The sequence below is a fragment of the Thunnus thynnus genome, chromosome 22 (genome assembly GCF_963924715.1).
Source record: "Thunnus thynnus chromosome 22, fThuThy2.1, whole genome shotgun sequence".
Classification (NCBI taxonomy): domain Eukaryota; kingdom Metazoa; phylum Chordata; class Actinopteri; order Scombriformes; family Scombridae; genus Thunnus; species Thunnus thynnus.
The window spans coordinates 7,674,651-7,691,918 of NC_089538.1; the positions used below are offsets into that span (position 1 = coordinate 7,674,651).

Consider the following 17,268-nt stretch of genomic DNA (forward strand, 5'->3'; position numbering starts at 1 on the left):
AGTTCACCAAGCCAAACAGCCCCGACCACAGTCAACCTGACACTCCTCCTCACTGTGTGTAGCTCTGCCAGCTCTGGCCTCACAAGCACATGCATGTTTACAGGCAAATGAGACTGAAAACAGACTCGCTGCCTCTCTCATGCATGCACACAAAAATAAAACATCCTCCACCCACAGTTTAAATCCAGTTTATTGGGCTTGAGTAACGTGACATTGGGCATATTAGCTCCACGGCTTTTTAAATAGCAACAGATCTGACAGAAAATGCAAAAACAGATCAATGTTAAGTTAGTTATTTAACTAGTTTTGGATGAGATATGTAGGGTGCCCAAAAGCATGAAAACACACACAGCTAGAAGAACACTCTGCTTACTATCCATGTGACTGAAAAGTGTTAATCAACCAACTGAATGTGAAAACCCACAATTCCTGGAGTCTATAAACCAGCTACATTGAACTCATAAGTAGTGGTCGACTGATGTGGGTTTTTCAATGGCTGATGCTGATATTTAGAGAGCATGGAGGCTGATATATAATGTCAATATCTTTTTTTGTTTTCTTTTTTTGCATTTGATAAATATAATAACAAATGAGACACAAAATTACTGTTAAGTTAAATTAACATTTATTTGACACTAATGTTATTATCTGATCTGCACTGTCTGCAGTGCACAACTAAATAAACGTCCACAGGCAATCCAAAAGCTTAATCTTTAAAAAAAAAAAAAAAAAAAAAATATTTGAAAATAAAAAAATGTGCGTTGTCTCAGTTTCTTAAGGGAAATTTCCAGTTTATTTGAACCTGATATATTTCCCATAAATGTTGCAGTTGTGGCTATGCGTCCTACTAACTGCTCTCTGCAGCTCCGTAATTGAGATTCTGGAGATTCAGACTGAGATTAGGGCGAACGAGGCCTCGCGTATAATGATGGTTATCGAGGCAACCTCCCACTGCCTCAGAAAAAAACATGATTTTTATATGAAATGCTTCAAAAGTTTGTGAGTCGGAATGAAAGTAAAGACAGGAACTAGCCGTCTGTCGCAGCATTATGGCTAACTGCATAGTGAACTACAGTCGGGGCAGTCTGCCGGCTAACCCAACCACCCACATATTCATATGCGCACACTGGTTTGTTTACATGTTTGAGGCTGACTTTTATCATGATTAGACTGTAAGGAAATTTTAAAAAACTAAATGCAGTGACAGATTATCCCGTGGACTATTATGAGGATGATCGTGATTCATTTCACTTTGAATGCATATTTATTCGACTACACAAAGAGGAGATAAAACAACAGAAAGAAGAAAAATGAAGAATGGAGGCAGAAAGACAACGTACAGTAACAGTTACCTCAGAAACTGCTGGTGTTCCTGCAGTCAGTATTCTCCAGACAAGTGAAGAGGAAAACTTTTTCTGCAGTTGGACCTGTTGCTGTCAGACTCGAAAAAATCTAGAAGTGTCCACGGATGAGAGTAATCCCAGTTGTGTAACTACTACACATGGATCTACAGTGTTTGTCAATATTGTCGTCCTGGAGATTGTTTCACCTCCACAAAATCACCTGAAAGAAAAGAGTGAGGCCGGCTGGACCAAATGTTCAGCTCCACACAGTAAGAAATATGCGATTACAACACTGTGTGAGGAATTACAGTTTGTCAGTCTCTATCGTCCAGCTGTAATCCATACTTCTCTAGCATGAACAGACGCTGAGCTATCCACAGCCTCAGACATAAACAAACCGACGTGCCTTGGATGTAGTTCCCTATGCAGTTAGCCATAATGCTGCTAGGCGGCTAGTTCCTGTGTTTACTATCGTTCAAACTCAAACAAACTTTTGAAGCGATTCATGTAAAAAACATTTTATTTCTAAAGCAGTGGGAGGCCGACGGAGGTTTCCCCAATAGCCATCAATATATGCCAGGCCTCGTTCACCCGAATCTCAATCTGAGTCTCTGGAATCGCAATAGATCTGCACTGTCCACAGTTAGACAGCACCCGCTGACGTCATCGTTCACACAGCAGCTACACTGGCAAGCTTGCCTGCAGATGTGTCTGCAAACATTCTTTGTTTATCGGCCTTGTGAGCGCAGGCATCAGCCGATGCCGATTATCTCAAAATGCCAGATATCGGCCCAAATAATCGATCAGTTGACCACTACCCATAAGACAAGTAACCACCTCCCTCTTTTGTTCATTCATGCTTGTGTTTTCTTCCTGTTAAAGGGGAGTTTTTCCTTGCCACTGTCACCAAGTGCTTGCTCATGGGGGAATGTTGAGTATCTGTAAAACAGTACGGTCTGGAACTGCTCTATGTAAAAAGTGCCATGAGACAACTTTTGTGATGATTTGGTGCTATATAAATAAAATGGACTTGAATTGAATTCAAACAACTCTACAACAAGTTCCCTTATCTACCCACATCCTTAACTCACAAACACATTTTCAGGATGTGGTGTGACAGCATTCCACAGAGATCTGAAATTGTTCCCAAAGTGGCCTTTTTCAGTATTAGCTCCTTGATGTGTGCATGCTGATCAGCACTCACATTATAGTATCCACCCCCTGGCTGCTTACTCTGCCAGAGGTTAATTTAAGAATTGAACCTGTCCTGTCCTGAGTCACTGCCTTGAAACACACAATGCAGCAAGCATAACAGCCAAATGACTATGCAGAGACAGAGAATCCAGACAAAGACACACTGAAGAAGAAAACCTTATCATTTACAACCACTTCTGCAACAGCCTACTATTGTGTATGTGTGTGTGTGTGTGTGTACAGGTATGAAGCTTGCTGTCCTAACTTGAAGAGAACTACTGAATCACCAGTGAGTAAGGGCTAGAGCAGCCCAAGCACGACCACTCTATTCACGCTATGCAGGTTCACACATGCTAAGGATTTTACTGTACACTAGGTCAGTATGTACAGCATGCAGCAAAGCCATAAGACTGGGCTTCTTTACAAAGGGACAAAGGTGTCAGATTAGCAGCTTTCTCAAGTGTGTACAGTAGGTGCGCATACATTTATCTTTCCATCAGTGCGAGAGGAGTGTGTGTATCTACTTGCATATGCACAGTGTGTGTGGATATACAGTAAAGTCTTTTAGAGCCTACTGTATGGTTTGCATACTAATATGCATAGTAAACCCACAGTATGCTCAGTTTATGCTTATACTGTACGTTAGGTTTAGGTGTGTTTGTACAGGATGTGTGTTTTTGGAGGTGTGACACCTGGGTGTGTAGTCTGTTGTTTCTTAGACAATAGCACGTTTGTGTGTGTGATGTTTTATAGTTTTGAGTAACGATGCCCTCTTTTCCTTGACCTGGTGTGTTTTCTCAAGGTGTTTAATTTGTCAGTTGACCTGATTTTTGTGTTCTTCAGGTTGGATAATTTACTTTAGCATGTAAACAGTATAAGTACCTGTACGTATTTATGTATAACTGCTGTGGTGATTGTTCATAGTCCTCATGTAGGTCAGTCAGACTGAAACCTTGTGTTAATAAACAGACCATTTTTAGACAATAGCATTGAAACTGAATAGCTATAGAGCCATGTTCAGACATTAGCACTGCGTGAAAAAATGCAGCCTCCTCATTCATCTCATTCATTTCAATGAGAGCACTATGTTTACGCAGTTGGACTGCAAATTCAGAGGGCTCCAGCAAAAAAAAACCAAAAAAAAACGCACCGTCATTCTGCAAAAAATTTAAACAGGCTCAACTTTTGCTCCAGCGCAATGCAACAATCATTTGGCATCGCACCGTGCTGGCCTGACAAGTGCATGCAAACACACATTCCTAGTAGATTACTTTGTAATGTGAACAGGAGAATTCTGCTCTTTTAGTAAGAAAATGGATAAAACTGTCATAACTGTCAAGAGTTGTAAAATCCAAAATTCTTCTTCATACCATTGCAAACCATCTGCAGTGTTTTGGGGTGTGATAAGCCATCAAACTCATTGAACTATCACTCAAACAGGACTTCCTGCATAGTATTAGAACCGAAACCATTGATCGATCAACAGGAAAATAATTAGCATTTTCATGATAATGAAAGAGATTTGCTTCTTTTCTTTGTTATATATCGTTATAACCCCCCAAATAAATTTGAAGAGGTTGACATTTTGTCATTTGGCAGACGCTTTTATCCAAAGCAACTTACAAGCAGGCCAAGGCAATCAAGCATTAGAGGACAGTGACTCCGACAAACTCCCAAGTAGCTGACCAGGTACAAGTGCAATGAGAGAGAGTCTAGACAGAAAGAAAGAAACAACAGGAAGTAGACAAGTTCATAAGAAATACAAGAGAGAAGAGCAACAATCAAAGTGCTAAAAAGGCGAGTGGAAGGAGACAAACAGCATTTCAGACAAGACATTTCAAGTCATTCAAAGTCATTTTGAGCTCTGATGGGTATTTTTGGACATTTCATATACTAAACAATTAATCCATCAATTCAAAAAACAATTTGGCAGATGAACAGATAAGAAAAATAATCGTTATTTGCAGCGTCAGATCGTATTTCATCTTTAAAGTACCTTCAGCGACACACCACCACCGATACAACCTTGCAAGTGTTTTTTTAACACGGTGCTGTTTTCACTCTGAACACCTGGTTTGACATGTCTGCACAATACAAACACTTAATTCTCTCTTTTTCTCCTTCCGCCATCTCTCTCTGTCAAACTAGACCTGCTCTGTTTTCACTCTCTCCTTATCTCTGTCCCACCCTGTGTTGGTTTTTCCTCCCTCTTCATCTTTTGTCTGGCCTTCTCTCCCTCCTCCTCCTCCTCCTCTGATCCCTCCCTCTGCCTCTTCATCTCCTCTACTCTCCTCCTCTGAGCAGAGTCTCTTTTTGCTCCACCCCTCTCTCTCTCTCTCTCTCTCTCTCTCTCTCTCTCTCTCTCTCTCTCTCTCTTTGCTGGTTAATGTCAAAGGAAGATGCTCCCACTGGTTAACCTTTAGAGACAAAAGATAAACCACTTTCTGTATCTATCTATCTCACTCAACCTTTTATTATATCTCTCACAATCACTTTCATATGTTGTTTCTCATCATCTGTAACTGTCCTGTAACCTTTTTAATATCAATATAAAGGTGTATTTTCACTTACTTTATCTTTAATTCTGTAATTCTCTTGCAACACTTCCTTCTTCCTTCTAATAACGTGTCTTTCAGTCTCTTTATCTTTCTCACTGTTGGCCCCCGCCGTTTCTCTCCCCACAGTCCTGATATCGATCAAAGTCAAATGATCATATCAAAGCTTGTGACATTTATTTATTCGATGTGTCATGAAAAATATTTTCTACCCTTGCAACAAATCAGCCTCCAACATGCTCTCACTGACCTCCTTTTAAGGCAACCCTGCTCAGAATGCACACACATTTTCTCTGGGCCACCTAAGTACACACACACACACACACACACACACACACACACACACACACAGCCAGTCCACCTTTACAGTGAGGCCAGCTGTGGCCCTTTAGGGGGTATGCCCTTTGACCTTGAGTTCAAAGGTTGGGGGGCCTTAACCACCAGGCTGCGAGATCAGTGAAGGCTGAGCCAGCTATATCTGCCTCTTATTGACAAACCTGTCTCTCACACACACACACACACACACACACATGCACGCACACACATGCGCACACAACCTGCCTTAGGCTATGTATATTGTGTCGGTTGTGTGTGTACATACTCAATAGAAAAACATATGGAAGGTGCCATGTGTGGGCGTGTTTGATGTTGCAGCCCTGCAGGTAGAATGTCAGAGGAGCACAGAAGAATGAGAGGTGAAAGATGAGGAGAATGAAAGAGCAAGAGGTTTTTAGCGTGAAAAGGATTGTCCTGCGGTTCGCTGACATGTTTAGTAACAAGATCATAGACTACCTAAACCCTGCGGTAGATCATTTACCGTGCTGTTTGGTGCTAACGTTTTAGCACGGACATTGACCAACAGCACAATCAAAGTTTATGTATTTCTAAGTTAAAGCGAAGTGTGACACGGTGTCTGTCAGTCTCTGTAGGTCGAAAGTCACATGTTACAGAACGAAAGGAGTAAAGGGAGGACGAGGTGATGGGTTACATTGAACGTTGAAGTGTGAAGAAGAGGAGGAGGAGAGAGGTGGTGACATTTAAGTCACAACTAGTGTCAACCGCAACTATCTGTGAAAAGGGCATATTCCACGTATGAGTGTTTGAGTATATAAGAGATTGAGAAAGTGTGTGTGTGGTGCATTTACGTGTGACCATGCTTTAATGTTTGAGCACCATTGCAGGTGCTGTGTGTTCTCAGGGTGCAAGTGGAGATGTGTGTCTGTGTGTGTGTGTGTGCGTGTGTTGGGGGCGGGGAGGTACACCAGAGTGCCACCTGTTCTCAGTCATGTGGCCCAGCACTGACACTTTGAGTCACTGAACAGGCGGTACATGAGGAACACACACACACACATACACAGATGGCCACAGCACTGGTCCAAGCCCTGCTGTGCATTTTGGCTGACACTCACTCACACACACACACACACACACACACACACACAATGTGGTTTCATAAGCCGCACAGAATGACATATCAATAACATCATGACCACAGAACAGTCAGCAAACGTCACGAATGCAAGGGGATTAAATAAAAGATGAGCTCTGGTGGTCTTGAGTAGGCAGAAACAAGGTGTCAATCGTTTAACCCTTAACGAAAATGCTGATGAATTGCTGACCGCTGCTTCAACCCACATCGGAATGTCACAGACGTGTTTGACCTATCCTTGACAAAAGGTGAAAATGGAAATGCCAAATCATCCTCAACTCACTGCAGTACAAGTTTAAACCACATTTGTGAGCAAAGTTATTAAATAAAATAGCAAAATCATGTTTCAAAGCAGAATCTTTCAGACATGAAAGGGAATCTAGGTCGACATGAGTCCCTTCTAACCGATTCCTTTGTGTGAATGTTGTGTTCAACTCCTTACTGTTGCTGTTTTTGACACTGTTTGACCTCTAAACTGACCTTTGTTCCTCCATGTTGTGGTTTCAGGAGGTGGGAGGTGTCATGGTGGCCTGCTGAAAGAGACGGACTGCATTACCCATGAGTACCAGGTAAGACTCTCTTTTACCACTTACTCTTGTTTCTCTCTGTCATTCTTTCATCCACAAAACAAACCGGAATGTTAATCGTTTACTTGTATAGTTGTGATTTAGTTACTGAATCCTTTTCGATGTGACGTTTCAATGTTTTTCTTCAAAAACTGGAAGCACTCGATACATGACGTCCATAAATGTTATATAATAGCACTGACTGTAGATAAGACAAGCAGAGGAGCAGAATGACATGAGACAAAAGACCATGAGTAAGATAGGAGTAGGAGGAAAACAGAAAGTGAATGAGTGTACATTACACGCGCACATTCATTTGTTAAGAAGGTAGTGGGTTGTGAAATCATGGGTGTGATTAGACCGCTGATCCTTTTTGTAATCACTCACATACAGTTTCAACTAGTTTCAACCCCTTGTCTTCACATTCTTGTGTACTTTTAAAATCAGATATCAAACTCTCAAATCTTTGCTCTTTAAAGCCACATCAGAGTTCAAAAACATTTGCTTGCTCATTCTGTTAAAAAACAAGTGTTAAAGCAATACACCAAGCAAATAGCTGTCACTGTTTTAGTACAAATTAAGCTGAAATATGATTCATCGACTAGTTTATCCTCAGCTGCATGAGTCAATTTTGATAATCAGTTAGTCTTAAAAGATATTTTTAAGCAAAAGCCCAGAAATTCATTATTTAACTATAGGTTTTGGACTTTTGTTTGGACAAAACATACAGTGTGAATAGGTCAACTGTGGCTTCAGGAAAGTGCGATGGACATAATTCACTATTTTCTGACATTTGTAGACCAAACGATTAATTGAGGAAATCATTTCCAGATGAATAAATAGTGAAAATAACTATTAGTTGATGCTACACAAAAGTGCCAGACTTAGTCCATGTCATTTATGCTTTGTCACAGTTTAGCTTCAGAGCTGCTACAAGCTCATTTTCATGCTATTGAAGGTTTGTTGCCTAAGCGTGCGCTAAAGTCTTAGCATGTAGCACTAAAGCCAATGATCTACCAACCAGGCTCACATGGATGATTTTGGTTTCAGCTCTTTAGAGGAAAATCGACCAATTAGACCATCTCCTAAAAACTTGGTGTATTCCTTTAACAGCCGTCCGAGCTTTTTAAGCTCCTCTAAGCGGAGTTTACTTTTCACTATGTATAACTTTGTGATAGTGAGAATATTATGCAGGGCTGGAGTGCTTAGCTTATCATAGTGCTACAGTAAGGATTAGCCGCTTGTTTGAGGAAGTAGAGGGAAAGCCGGGCTCCCTATCGGCCGCTCTCTCCTTGAATAAGGGCTCTAATTATCCCGGCTGTAGTGCTCTATTCAGCCGGCTACATGGCTGCTATATATGTGGGTGTGCTAAGCCAGTCTGTCTGTCTGACTGCCTGTGTGGCTCTCCCCAGTCTCCTCGTAGTGTGAGTATGTGCGTGGAGGTGATTATTATCGTGTCTGTCGGTCTCTCAGTGTACCCAAAAGGCTGACTCACGGTATGCCACATGTACACACACACACACACACACACACACACTCAGTCCCACACACAATCCTACGTATCAGAGGCTGAGAAGTACCATCTGTACCAGGGACACAGTCTCCTACGACTGCAGAGCACACACACACACACCGGCTCACATGCATACTTTCTTTCTTTTTTCTCTCTCTGGACCTCATCAGAATTATGTGTTTATTTTTTAAACGTGTGTGTGTGTGTGTGTATGGGGCTGGTATGACAGGAATTCTTGGGGCTTGTACCCATGGGAGCGCTGCTATATATATACATATATTTGGAGTGTGAGAACTGAGCCGTCCTTGTCCCCGATCTCTTTAATTACACACACAAAGTCCACACACACACACACACACACACATGCCTGCCTCCCTTCCACACACACACGAATACAGGATTGCTAGCTATGCATGAGAGTTATAAGAACTTAAACACACAGTGCTCCACATTTTTTTTTCCCCCCCTTGTTGTCCCTTTTCTGCCACACACACACACACACATTCGGGACCCCCAGGACAGACTCTAATGCCTAGACTTCCCTTGTTGTGGGAGAGGAAGGACGGGGATTGAGCTCAAACATACATTTAATATTCTCAGACTCTTATTATACAGAACAGTACATCTATGAGAGAAACAGCTGGAAGAAGCTGTGTGTGTGTGTGTGTAGGGGGTGTGTGGGGGTGCAGTGTGTGTGTGGTAGAATGGAGTCCCACTCGTGCCCACATCAATCTCCAATCCTCTTCCTGTTCACTTTGCAGCGCTAATGGTCTCCCGCCACACTCTTTACAGTGCAATTACACACACACTGCCACACTTAAAGCAGGGTAAAGTCACACACTTGAGACAACAGGCGCTCTGTCAACACACTTAAAAGAAGATACGGTGTAATAATCTCACGCCCCAGTAGCGACATGAGAATACAGTTAATCAAATCAGATAAACTGAGTAAAATAGAAAGCAGCCCTGCTTCTCACACACCAGAACGTAACACAAGCAACGTTAGCATTAATGTTTGTCTACTTTGGTGCAGGAAGGAACAACACACACAGCAGTGAGAATCAGATAATGTATCACATACATAGAGAACGCAGTGGATATTTAATGAGTGTAGCGATTCAGGATGTAATTACTTCCAGATGATGTGATAAAAAATGTCTTTCCATCTGAGTTGATGTATTATAATACGCACACTGATTATTATAACATTAAGGATGCAGGCTTTTCAGTATGTAATTATATCATCTGGAATTTAATTATCTTAAGTTTTGTGACAGCTTCCATCCATTTACAAGGAAATGTACTATACACTGAAATGCTGTGTCATCTTTTGATTAGAAATGAAACCAGATGAATTGGTGCTACACCCTAACCTTAACTCTTTCACTCGTGCATGTGAAGTTGCAGCTGCAAACGCTGCTGTATTGTTATTACAGATAAACTTGCTGTATGTGTCCCAGTATGCTGCTGGTTTCTCAACACAGCCTTTAACACACACACACACACACATACAAAGCCAAAACAGCACACTGCCACCAAGTGTCATAAAGCCCCCCACTGTGCTGGGTCCCTCCTCTTTGTCAACACAAAACACATTATTGAACATTCATTGGCACTTGACAATAGACTCTAGATGCACCCTGATGGTACATACTGTACATGCCATGCACTTACTTCATCAGGAGTTTCCATCGAGCACACAGACACACGTCTCTCTTTTCTCGTTCCTTCAGTTATCTCAAAATTTAGTGTGAGTAAGATGTTGTGATATGAGAGAGAGAGGAACAGACAGTGAGACACTGATAGCATCACTGATTTGCACCATGGCAGAGAGAGGTTTCATAATGTTCAGATTTTATTGTTTATGTTGTTCTTTAGGGGTTTTATTTAGCATTGTTGTGACCATAAGTGAACTGCGTCTGTGTATATCCTTATGTCATCCTCTCAGCATCATCCATGACACACTCCTGTCCTCCCTGCGGCGGCTAATTTTGCCTCCTGTTGTCCTGCTGAGGAAGTGCTTTCTAAATATAACCTCTACACGTGTGTGTGTGTGTGTCTGTGTGTGTATGTGTGTGTGTTTAGAGTGTGTGACACATACTGTTGGTCACACCAATGTGGCTCTTTGGCATTATTACAGAGTACAGGATGGTTACTTTGGCCAGGAAAGGCTGGAACAACCAAATGTTTCCAACCTTGGAGAAACCCGTTCGTGTTTTTCGAAGTCTTGTTTACCTCACACAGGATGTCGGTTGGCTGCTTCTAAGCACACAGCATATAATTCTTGTACATCTGTGTCATGAGATGTAAGATGTTAATGTCACCACCTCGATGAGAGCAAGATATTTATTGGTCTCATAACTCAAGTTTTATTTATAGGTCTAGCCATGTGTACTATATTGTGATTAAATAATCTATCTATCTGTCTGTCTGTCTTATATAGTGTTATATAATCACACTTTACACTGTCCAATACAGCAACACATACTGTGTACTATATAAACATAGTATAGTATAATATAGTATAGTATAGTATAGTATATATATATATATATATATATATATATGTATATATATATATATACATATTGCAAAAGATCTGTACACAAAGCTCACGGTAGGTTATATATGTCATTACAAAATCACTATATCACATTTTTATATATTGTTCAATTATTCAATTAATCAAGTAATGCAGAACAGGAACTATTTGAGCATAGACACAGCACTGTATACAGAATTAATAATGAAATTAACTTTAATGAGGCAGCCTTTGTAAATGGTTTACAAGACATGATTAACGGCTTTATCAATGGTTAATAAATAATTTACGAATGCTTTATAGATCAGTTTTAAAACCATTGATGGGAACATATTTTGAGTGGCCAGGGTGAAAAACAATTCCTCCACTTACTACTAGAAAAGGGCTGCAGAGGATCTCAGCCAAATTCCATTTACAAACAACAGCATTTACCAACATTTATAACTGAATTAATACTTTAATAACCTTAATAATGCTGTTAGTGTGACCTTATAAACACTTGATAAAATGTCTCTTGTTCAAAGGTCATACCTAAATACATGACAGGTATAAAATTCTAAATTACCATAGGCCTTTATCAGGGATAATGTGATATTATGTAACATTATACACCAAATGTGTTTCACTGATATTCAGCAGTTTTTTCCCCTCTGACTGCTTACAAAAATAGGGACATAGTTTGTTGTTCTTGGTTTATTAATATCATACTTCCTTAAAAGACACGAGTTTCAACAGTGTATATCTAAATGTATATCAATAATCCATAGGCCTATAGCCTACATACCAGGAATATATCAAATCTACAGTGTGGGATGTAACCTCTACATAATTTTAGTTTATTTCTACACACCTGGTCCTATTTATAGTACTACTAAATCTAATCTTAACAGTGTACTGTATCTGTCTTCCTGTGGTAACATGGTCAAGGGGGTATTACTCTTCCTCATCCAAAAATAGACGCTCACAGGAAATATGCTCACTGACTGTAACAGTCGGTCACGAATCCGCTTAAAAGACAGAAGAGTCGAATAAAAATGAAAAAGGGGGTCTTAAAATAAACAAGTAAATCTACTAGGAGGACGGAGGGAGATGAGGGTAGTGAGGTACCGGGAGTCGTGTTGAGGGAGTCGGACTTAGTGCCAGTTTGCGCTGTCAGGGAATTCCGGGGCTGTGCGGTGACGTCAGACGGGCGTGTATGTGTGTGTATGTGTGTGTGAGTGTGTGTGTGTGAGAAAGAGAGAGAGCGTAGCTCTGTCCCTTTAAAACAGAGCTCGGCTCACGCAATACGATCCCGGCTGCTTCTGTGTGTGAAAGCAGAGGAAAAAAGAGAGCTCGACGCGGAGAGATTCAGAGAGAGACCCGAGCTAGCGGGGCCGTCGCTGCACGGCAAAACGGAATAATACGCAGAATATATAAAGGACATCAGAGAGTCTCTCCGGCCGTCAGGCGGCTCAAGTTTCATGGTTGTTTCGAGAGGAAGCGGCGGAGACGAGCAGGGATTATAGAGCTGGATCTGCTCTCCGCTCAGCCGGCTGGTCGGGAATTTCTCTGCAGGCTCGGAGCTCCACAACTTGCGGATACAAAGACTAGAAAGGCTGCCGTGAACCCTCAAGGAACCGGATACATATTTCATTTTGGGAATAATTTTCTTTTTTGGAGCGGAACACATGAATGAACGGTGAGTGCAGGGGACAGCAGCTGCTGCTGTGAGAACCGGTGCATTTAAAAGTCTCTGACCACTTTGTGTGTTGTTTTTTGGAAGTGGGTGAAAAGTTTAAACGTGATGTATGTCAGTGTACTGCTGGTTCAGTTGGTTTAGCTTGTTGATTAAGAGAAGCTCTGTAGCGATTCAGGACGGCAGTGAGTGAATTATCGTAATTGATTAAAGCGGAGCCCTTGATCATGTGTAATCGATGAGGTGGGGGAATTTCGCTGTGTTTTTTCTCTCTAACACAGGTGACCATAATCCCACGCCTGTGTGTCTCAGTTCTGCGAATTGTTTTCCTCTTATCCACGATTGATCATCTTTACCGGACATGTTTAATCATCCAGCGCACGTGGATGAGAGTAATTTCTGTAAATTGGCTTTGTTGTGGATTTGGTTTGGGTGTCTTTTCAAAGCAGTTGCCCCCAAATAATCCCCCACCTTTTTCAAGGTTTTGTCCCACTGAGGTATTTCTGTTTGAGATATGATTCAGTGTAGTGTTTAACCCATGTAAATGAATGATAATGACAATGGCTGGAGTATAAAGTACTCCCCCTAATACATCTATTCATGAAATAGTGATGATGACCTAATCCTCATATTGCTTTGGGACACTTCGGGTCCTAGTTTGGTCATTGTTGAGCTGAAAACTCCTGAACATCCCATGGCTAGAAAAGGGAAGGAGAACTAGAGGACAGGGAGAGAAAATTGCCTGTGTAAGGAGATCTCACGCTATTGTGTGTGTGTGCGTGCGTGTGTGTGTGTGGAGCTCTGCTGGAGTAGGAGTGGGGGGTGGGCAGGAGCACTGAGGTCGGCAGCCGTATAAAGTGAATGGATAGCTGCCACCCCCATCACCCCCCAGTCAATCCTTACGCACACAAAGAGCCGGATTGAAAGGAAGTGATTTGCATCACCTCTCTTTTTTTTTAGGGGGGGAGGGGCGGTGTTTTGGTGCTGTCCTTTAGGTCTGGGTTTCAGGAATAGTCAGTGCGCTAAAGTCTGACCACATAGTATTGTTTGGTCAACGTGATCTGTAATCTAATTATCACATTTGGAGGGAACATTAGTCCAGAATGACTGACTGAGACGACTATTTGACTTTTAAACATATTTCTGGCGTCTTTATTTTGATCCATGCTCTCTGTGGCGATGATAAAAGCCCACAAGAGTCAGCTGGGGTTTACTTATGGCAAGTCCCCACACCTTCCTACCCAGCTGACCCGCATGTCTTTGTTTAACCCGTGCGTCTCTGTGCGTTCCGGGCAGCTCGCGTCGAAATTACACACACTGATTGTGGTTATGATTAAATAACGCAAGGGTAAAGGAAGTTAAACGAGGACAAAGTCTAGTCGTTGGGGGCGTGGCAATGTCTTCCAGGGACATAATTAACAGTTATTGATATTGGTCTTTATTATTGCCTCGCCGCCCACAGACGTTACAACCATATCCACCTTTTTTTCTTCCACCGGTCATCGGACAAGCGAATGAGAATTTGTTGCCGGCTGGGAGGCTTATTTGTTACTTTATTACCCGCAATAAACGAGTCCAGATCAGGAAGAGCGGAGTGTGCTGGCATGGGGTCGCGAAGAAAACAAAAAAAAAACAACAAAAAAAAAAGAAAGCCTTTGAAGATTCACTTCCGATCAGCCTGATCGATTGGCATGGAAACCAGCAGCGCGTTTTGTCTCCCCGTTTGATGTCGGAGGTTATAAAAAGTTAAAGCTCCAAATCGCTACACACACACACACACACACACACTCTTGGCCGGCTGTGTGCTGCCTCAGCTCTCCCCCGCCCCCATTTGTCCCGTGATCTCAATAGGAGCGTGTATGTGTGTGTGTGTGTGTTTGTGCGCGTGTGTGTGTGTATGAATGAACAATCACCGCCCATTCTACTATGAGTGCTGACGAACTTGGAGGAATATTAAAGTGACATACTCACACACCAGGAGGGAGATGACAGTGGAAATAAGCCAACTCAACAATAGTGAGTCACACACACACACACAAGCTATATTGAGCAAGCAGCAGAGGTGTGTGTGTGTGTGTGTGTGTGTGTGTGTGTGTGTGTGTGTGTGTGTGTGTGTGTGTGTGTGTGTGTGTGTGTGTGTGTGTGTGTGTGAGTGAGAGAGAGAGAGAGAGAGAGAGAGAAAAGGGTCAGTAGGCTGGCTTAAAGTGCTTACTCATCTAACACCACTTTGACAGTTGACGGTGATGAAACAAGAGCTGTGTGTGTGTGTGTGTGTGTGTGTGTGTGTCTTGGCTGTGTGACCATCAGATTTTTGGGGGCTGTCCAGCGTCACGATTACTTCTGTCGGCTCTCACCGACAGCAAACACAAGCAAGTGCGTGCGTTTGTGTTTCAGAGGGAAGCGGGCGGGGGAAGTGTTTGGATGTCATGATGAAACGTCTGTCTGTCTCTGTGTGTGTGTGAGTGACACAGCGCCGTCGCTGCCTTTCCAGTAAAGAGTGTCGTTTCTCCTCCGGAGAGCGACAGAAAACGAGAGAGAGAGGGAATAAGGGAGGTGCAGGACAACATCTGCCCTGCTAATGACTTCTCAAACACTCCCCACACACCCCAACAGGTCAGGCGTTAAAACACGAGTTCTTCTACGTGTTAGCTGGCATGATGTTTGGAAACCAGTGAGGAATTTCCCATCACTTTATATCAACAGAAACACTGAACATTTAAAGGGGCACTATCATAGCCATTGTTCTTCCTCTCTATTTACATGATAGGCATAAAGTAGAGGAGTATTTACAGTACAATACTAACTATATTCAGTGCATGGCAGCTGGTCTTAGTGCTGATTGGCTCCCCTTTTTCATTTCTGCAGTGAAATACCAGTCTGTTTGTTCGTACTTTGGCACACTGAGCTTGTACAGGCAGCAGGATAAAGGTTTTAGAAGTTGGTAGGGGCCAAGGATCAGTCGACCATGTGTGGAATTCCACCATGCAGCGTGAGACTGCCTGTTGTGGATCCTGGTCTCTCAAAGTGGGGGCCAGTGCAAAAAAAAAAACAGGATGCAGGTTGACTTCTGTAGGGTTCACCATATGTGAACAGATTATCTTTGTTATTTTAGATCTCTAAGACAAAAGTGGAGGAGAGATAGAAGATGAAATATACAGTTGAATTCTAAACAAGTAAGGGCTTCTACATATGTAGTTAATTCATGTCTCTTAATACACATTAATAGTCTTTTTAGTTTTGAAAGATGGAAAAGCGGTCTGTGTGTATGGATGAAGTCATGGTCCTTATTGATTTCTCATTAGTTTCTATGGACTAGCAGGGCTCTGCTATACTGCCAGCCAACCACAAGGCATAGACATCCATAACTATAAATGCTGGTCATACATGCAGCTGTGGTCTAGCTCCAGGTTCTGCTACGCTGTGTGGTGGACCTGAGAAGAGTAAGGAAAAACAGATTGGTATAATTTAAGCCAGAAGTCGAAGAGTGAATTTATTGAGAGCTTTTACAGAAGCAGGCAGCAATTCAAACGCAGCCACAAGCCCCAGCCAATACGCTAATGTGAAACATGGCAGCATTCTAGATGGAGAATCAAGAAACGAAACAAAGGAGGATATAAGATTGAATCCATCCTGAGCGAACAGAGCGAGGAGGAAGGAGGGGTGTTTTGTGTCGTGTTTGCTCGTTGGAGCGAGCGAGAGAAAAAGAGAAAGTCGTCCCTCTGAGTTCACTTCCTCTCTGTTATCACTGGCTCTTTGCCATGGATGATGATGCCACGGTGGAAGGCGGGTTGTCCAAACCTACACGCTGTGTTTGTGTGTGTGTGTGTGTGTGTGTGTGTGTTTGTGACTCATACACAAATTTATACACACACTCTCACACCTTGGAACAAATTTTTCTTCCTTTTTTTTTTTTTTACCTCACCTCACCTCCTGTGACTACTTTTACCCGCTCCGACCACGCTAGCAAAATAAATGATAACTCAGCCAGGGAGTAGGCCTGTTCATAGAAAAAAAAGAAAAAAAAAAGAAAAAGTGGCTCCAAGATCAACATTGGTATTTTAGGAATCTGTAAACAGGCCTTGGATGATCTCTGGACTACAGGCACAAACAGCGCCGTCATAACAACGGCGGGCAGCCTGCGTCACAGTTGTTCTGATGAAGTCAAAATGATCGGTACGTAATTACACCCACTGTAAGAAAAACGCTTGACTGGCCATCTGTACGCATGCTGTCATTAACTCTGAGGCATATAGGACACACACACACACACACACAAATACACACAGAGACTGCTGATGAGACATAATGTCTGTGAGTCTAGGGAGGAAGAGGAAGAGGATGGTGTGTGAGGTCAGGCTGCCCTGTGTCTCAGTAAACATGTTGATCAGTGAAGACCCTTAAACCCCATTATGAATTCCTCTCTCTGCTTCTACAGTTCAATAATAATAATA

At 42.2% G+C, this 17,268-nt stretch overlaps 1 protein-coding gene across 7 annotated transcripts in view; it reads left to right on the forward strand.

The window, feature by feature from the left end:
- Positions 1–17,268, forward strand: part of kdm6ba (lysine (K)-specific demethylase 6B, a) — a 103,333-nt gene that overhangs the window by 66,057 nt on the left and 20,008 nt on the right. For 5 of the 7 annotated variants that reach the window (XM_067579216.1, XM_067579210.1, XM_067579215.1 and 2 more), the window contains one exon: positions 7,029–7,090. The gene's annotated coding sequence lies outside the window, so the exon portion shown is untranslated. Of the gene's footprint in view, positions 1–7,028; positions 7,091–12,359; positions 12,821–17,268 lie in introns of those variants that run through there. The other 2 variants (XM_067579214.1, XM_067579212.1) reach the window with 2 other exon arrangements.